Source organism: Mus caroli, unplaced genomic scaffold, assembly GCF_978045245.1.
Source record: "Mus caroli unplaced genomic scaffold, Mus_caroli_1 scaffold_6, whole genome shotgun sequence".
NCBI classification, from domain to species: Eukaryota; Metazoa; Chordata; class Mammalia; order Rodentia; family Muridae; genus Mus; species Mus caroli.
The window spans coordinates 77,423,951-77,430,452 of NW_028227261.1; the positions used below are offsets into that span (position 1 = coordinate 77,423,951).

General features: G+C 39.2%; 1 pseudogene; it reads right to left on the reverse strand.

The window, feature by feature from the left end:
- Window positions 1–269: 269 nt before the first annotated feature.
- Window positions 270–1,631, reverse strand: LOC110292079 (zinc finger CCHC domain-containing protein 9-like; annotated as a pseudogene).
- Between the last annotated feature and the right edge of the window lie 4,871 nt (window positions 1,632–6,502).

Sequence of the window (6,502 nt, forward strand, 5' to 3'; positions counted from 1 at the left end):
TGTCTCAAGTGCAGACACACACAGAGAAGCTACATAGAATCTGTGTCAAATACTGACAGACAGATGGAAAGATAGACTGACACAGATATACACATACAAGTCTAGAGAGTACAATTAATCACACTGTACTCCTTGATAGTCAGATTGCAGGCAACTTGCCCCCACCAAGGTCAGAGTGGTGTTTATAACACAGGCTTGCCTCCATAGCTGCCCAGCTCTAACCATGAAAGGCCTACTTTGGGAAATAACCTTGACAATAGTATCAATTCTTATAAAAAGTTAACAACTTTGGGTACTTTCGTTTTAGCTGTCTGCAGTTGGGGCACATCCAGAAGGTCATCATAGTCTGCACTCATTCCTTTTGTCCAGTGATCAACTGTGATGCTCCCATCTGAGTTCTGATTTTCAGGGCAATCTTCTTAAAATGTCCCACAGAGCCAAAGAATTTACAGATGCCACCAGCAGCATAGCATCCCTTGATATTATCAGAGCAGGACCTAGACAGGCGTCCCATTTCTCAGCAGACATAACATTTTTCAAAATGAAATTTACCATGCTCAGGGTCTGTGCTACCTCTGTACTTCATGACCTCATGGACCAGCAGGGGTAACAAATACCAATACCCGTGTCTTGACTTTCTAGTGCAGCTGGGCAATCAGAAATTCCATGGCTAGGTTTTCTACTATGGAAATATATCATTGTCATTTTCTTTGCTGCTTGTCTTTTTACCTGTCTTGTATCCCATCAGCTATCCTTCTTTATGGCCTCTGCAATTTCTTCACTTATTTCCTGTCTAGCAACTATCAGCTCTCCATTGTGAAGCATCTGTGAGCTATGTATCAAGTATCCCATGAATCCATTCACACCTTCATTCAAGTACTCTTTTTTTCTTTTTGTTCATTTTACGTTTTGCTTGGGGTGCATCATTTTTTTTTTTTAAGGGACAGGCCACTGATTTGACATTGCATATGATTTCGAAGGTTTACTTTGCTCTCTCTCAGTCTGCTTCCCATGATGTCTTCCCATGTTGTTCCCACCAAGGGTTTCTTAATATTTGAAATAGTAACTCTATCCCGTCTGTCATGGTTGTATCAGAGGTGCCTTACCAATCCCGTCTGAATCCTCCAAGGCAGCTGAGACAATGGGACCTCTAGTATTATCCTTATGCCTAGTCGTGATCCTGCTCTGAGATAAATCTAACACATAACCTTCAATAAATAGAGTAATAATTTAGATTTAGGTTGGTAACCTAGAAACTTCCCCCTTTCATGACATTTTGTGCATGTTAGGTTTTCTCTAAATTTGCTTTCTTAGATATTTAATGTAGTTTAAAAATATATATGTTAACACATGCGCATGTATTAGTAAAAGACATCATTGCTATGACCACAGAAAGGGATTTTGTTTTCTCTGCTCTTCTCTATGTAGAGGATTAAAAGTACAGTTACTTAAACTAAATTACATCCAGTTCTCCTCCTATCTGAATGGGATTCTGTTGCTTTCCTGATTCCTTTTCTTAGCTGGAGTTATTTAACTCTTACCTAAATAAAATGTTGAGTTCCAGTCACCTAAAAGTGTTTTACATTTTTTCTAGTCCTGTCACATTTCATTTGTAATTTATATCTAGTCATAATTCACCAATTTCTTGCTATTAAAATGTCAAAGGTACATCTCTGCCTTAAAGGTGTCTGTTTGGTTGGTTGGTTATGGAATGCGATGTTTGAGCATATTAGGTCTAGAATTGCCTTGGAGATTTTGGCATGTACATTGGCTTCATATGGGTTTTTCTCCTTTATTCTTACCTGTGACATTCATTATAAAGGGCATACTATTTATGTCCCAGATAAAGGGACCAGAAAAGGTCAAGGATGGCATTACAACTAATAGTTCTGTTCGGCAAATATTTTCAGTACAACCCACAGACAGACTCCCTCAGTGGGTGACTCTTCTACCTAATTGTTCATTCCAATCAACACAGGAATTAGGAAGAGTAAACAATAGATCCAAGAACATTTTTTTTCCATGAGAACTCTAAAGTTAATAACAAGGTTTAAAATGGATAATAGCCAGGGTTTTCAAAGCATGTACTACAAATGTTGCCACTGCTAAGGGAACTGAAGGAGAACAATTCCTGGTATCCATAGGTTGGTCACAACCCAACCCAAACTTGTTTCTTTTGCATGTTATTTTTTCCCATGTACATGGTGATGCTAATTTATATTTCTGGTGCCTGAGTTCTGTGATGCAGAATTCTGAGCTCAGAGGAACAGTGGAGCACATATAACACTGAAATGGAATAATGATAATGATGTAGTTTCCTAATAGAAAAGAAATGTTTTTGCTTGTTTGTTTGTTTGTTTGTTTGGCAGAGTTTTGTTTTTCTTGTTACTTTAAAACTTGTGTTTAGCATGGTAAAGTTCATAAATAGCTCTAGAATTTTCCCAGTAAAGCTGGTGTTCATCATAGTACTTGATGCTATAGGAATATTATTATGAGCTCTCTGACATGTGAGGAATTAGGTTTTCCTAGAGGTACAGTGATGGTGGTCACTGTGTATCTTGTACAAAGCAAAACGGGCCATACTCAGAGCAACTTATCAGCTGTGTCATCCCTTACTATTAAGAGTAGGCATCCACCTTCTTTCCTGCCTCTCTACTAACCACTCTCCCTTTTCTCTGAATGCCAGAAAACTCTTAACATTATGTCAACTTGTGGAATGCTTGCTGGTAAGAACTCTCCTGTTTAGGGTCACCCCTTCTCAACATATTTATTCTGTTTATTTGGTGTTATTTTATTTTTTGTTGAGGTAAGGTTTATGTTGTTTCTCGTTTAAGGTTTCTGGTTGCTTATGTTTTAAGGACGTGGCAATTTTAAGGTTAAAGGACATTAGATTATTCCGGGCCACATACGTCATGGAGAAAGCCTGTGCAGGTAGAAAAGTGTCCTGCTGTCAAACAGGAAGCCATAGAGGTGAAAATGGGGGGATCATAACATTCCACAATAAAATTTAAGGTAAGACATCCAGTAAACCAATACCTCACACTAGGCCTCCCCGTTAAGGTGTTTGAGAACTCTATGTATTGGTATCCTGTTGACTTAGTCTTGAATCACAGGCAACACCCTAAGAACACGCCATTGCTCCACAAAACTTAGTAAGATGAACCTTGAACCAGTAAGAAGAATAAAAGTTCAACCTGCAATGAAAGTATGGAAGTGTCAGCTTGGAATACATCTGAAATACAAATGCTTTCTGTTTTCTCCACAAATATAAACACTTCTTTTCAGAGGAATGGTTTATATGTTTTTTTTATTTTTTTTCCATTTTTTATTAGGTATTTAGCTCATTTACATTTCCAATGATATACCAAAAGTCCCCCATACTCCTCCACTCCCCTACCCACCCACTCCCACTTTTTGGCCCTGGCGTTCCCCTGTACTGGGGCATATAAAGTTTGCAAGTCCAATGGGCCTCTCTTTCAAGTGATGGCCTATTAGGCCATCTTTTGATACATATGCAGCAAGAGAAAAGAGTTCTGGGATACTGGTTAGTACATATTGTTGTTCCACCTATAGGGTTGCAGTTCCCTTTAGTTCCTTGGGTGCTTTCTCTAGCTCCTCCATTGGGGGCCCTGTGATCCATTCAATAGCTTACTGTAAGCATCCACTTTTGTGTTTGCTAGGCCCTGGCATAGTCTCACAATAGACAGCTATATCTGGGTCCTTTCAGCAAAATCTTTCTAGTGTATGCAATGGTGTCAGTGTTTGGAAGCTGATCATGTGATGGATCTCTGGATATGGCAATCACTAGATGGTCGATCCTTTTTTTTTTTTAATTATGTATTTTCCTCAATTACATTTCCAATGCTATCCCAAAAGTCCCCCATACCACCACCCACTTCCCTACCCACCCATTCCCATTCTTTTGGCCCTGGCATTCCCCTGTATTGGGGCATATAAAGTTTGCAAGTCCAATGGGCCTCTCTTTCCAGTGATGGCCAACTAGGCCATCTTTCGATACTTATGCAGCTAGAGACAAGAGCTCCGGGGTACTGGTTAGTTCATCATGTTGTTCCAACTATAGGGTTGCAGATCCCTTTAGCTCCTTGGGTACTTTCTCTAGCTTCTCCATTGGGAGCCCTGTGATCCATCCAATAGCTGACAGTGAGCATCCACTTCTATGTTTGTTTGGCCCCTGCATAGTTTCACAAGAGAGAGCTATATCTTGGTCCTTTCAGCAAAATCTTGCTAGTGTATGCAATGGTGTCAGCGTTTGGAAGCTGATTATGAGATGGATCCCTGGATGTGGCAGTCTCTAGATGGTCCATCCTTTCATCATAGCTCCAAACTTTGTCTCTGTAACTCCTTCCATGGGTGTTTTGTTCCCAATTCTGAGAAGGGGCACAGTGTCCACAATTTGGTATTCATTCTTCTTGAATTTCATGCATTTAGCAAATTGTATCTTATATCTTGGGTATCCTAAGTTTTGGGATAATATCCACTTATCAGTGAATACATATTGTGTGAGTTCTTTTGTGATTGTTTTACCTCATTCAAGATGATGCCCTCCAGGTCCATCCATTTGGCTAGGAATTTCATAAATTCATTCTTTTTAATAGCTGAGTAGTACTCCATTATGTAAATGTACCATATTTTCTGTATCCATTCCTCTGTTGAGGGGCATCTGGGTTCTTTCCAGCTTCTGGCTATTATAAATAAGGCTGCTATGAACATAGTGGAGCATGTGTCCTTCTTACCGGTTGGGACATCTTCTGGATATATGCCCAGGAGAGGTATTGCTGGATTCTCCGGTAGTACTATGTCCAATTTTCTGAGGAACCGCCAGACTGATTTCCAGAGTGGTTGTACAAGCTTGCAATCCCAACAACAATGGAGGAGTGTTCCTCTTTCTCCACATCCTCACCAGCATCTGCTGTCACCTGAATTTTTGATCTTAGCCATTCTGACTGGTGTGAGGTGGAATCACAGGGTTGTTTTGATTTGCATTTCCCTGATGATTAAGGATGTTGAACATTTTTTCAGGTGCTTCTCTGCCATTCGGTATTCCCCAGGTGAGAATTCTTTGTTCAGTTCTGAGCCCCAATTTTAATGGGGTTATTTGATTTTCTGGAGTCTACATTCTTGAGTTCTTTATATATATTGGATATTAGTCCCTTATCTGATTTAGGTAATCAGATACCTAAAGATTCTTTCCCAATCTGTTGGTGGTCTTTTTGTCTTATTGATGGTGTCTTTTGCCTTGCAGAAGCTTTGCAGTTTCTTGAGGTCCCACTTGTCAATTCTCCATCTTACAGCACAAGCCATTCCTGTTCTATTCAAGAATTTTTCCCCTGTGCCCATATCTTCAAGGCTTTTCCCCACTTTATCCTCTATAAGTTTCAGTGTCTCTGGTTTTATGTTAAGTTCCTTGATCCACTTAGATTTGACCTTACTACAAGGAGATAGGAATGGATCAATTTGCATTCTTCTACATGATAACAACCAGTTGTGCCAGCACCATTTGTTGAAAATGCTGTCTTTCTTCCACTGGATGGTTTTAGCTCCCTTGTCGAAGATCAAGTGACCATAGGTGTGTGGATTCATTTCTGGGTCTTCAATTCTATTCCATTGGTCTACTTGTCTGTCACTATACCAGTACCATGCAGTTTTTATCACAATTGCTCTGTAGTAAAGCTTTAGGTCAGGCATGGTGATTTCACCAGAGGTTCTTTTATCCTTGAGAAGAGTTTTTGCTATCCTAGTTTTTTTGTTATCCAGATGAATTTGCAGATTGCACTTTCTAATTCGTTGAAGAATTGAGTTGGAATTTTGATGGGGATTGCATTGAATCTTTAGATTGCTTTTGGCAAGATAGCCATTTTTACAATGTTGATCCTGCCAATCCATGAGCATGGGATATCTTTCCATCTTCTGAGATCTTCTATAATTTCTTTCTTCAGAGACTTGAAGTTTTTATTATACAGATCTTTCACTTTCTTAATTAGAGTCACTCCAAGATATTTTATATTATTTTTGACTATTGCGAAGGGTGTTGTTTCCCTAATTTCTTTCTCAGCCTGTTTATTCTTTGTGTAGAGAAAGGCCATTGACTTATTTGAGTTAATTTTATATCCAGCTTCTTCACCGAAGCTGTTTATCTGGTTTAGGAGTTCTCTGGTGGAATTTTTAGGGTCACTTATATATACTATCATATCATCTGCAAAAAGTGATATTTTCACTTCATCTTTTCCAATTTGTATCCCTTTGATCTCCTTTTGTTGTCGAATTGCTCTGGCTAGGACTTCAAGTACAATGTTGAATAGGTATGGAGAGAGTGGACAGCCTTGTCTAGTCCCTGATTTTAGTGGGATTGCTTCAAGCTTCTCACCATTTACTTTGATGTTAGCTACTGGTTTGCTGTAGATTGCTTTTATCATGTTTAGGTATGGGCCTTGAATTCCTGATCTTTCCAAGACTTTTATCATGAATGGGTGTTGGATCTTGT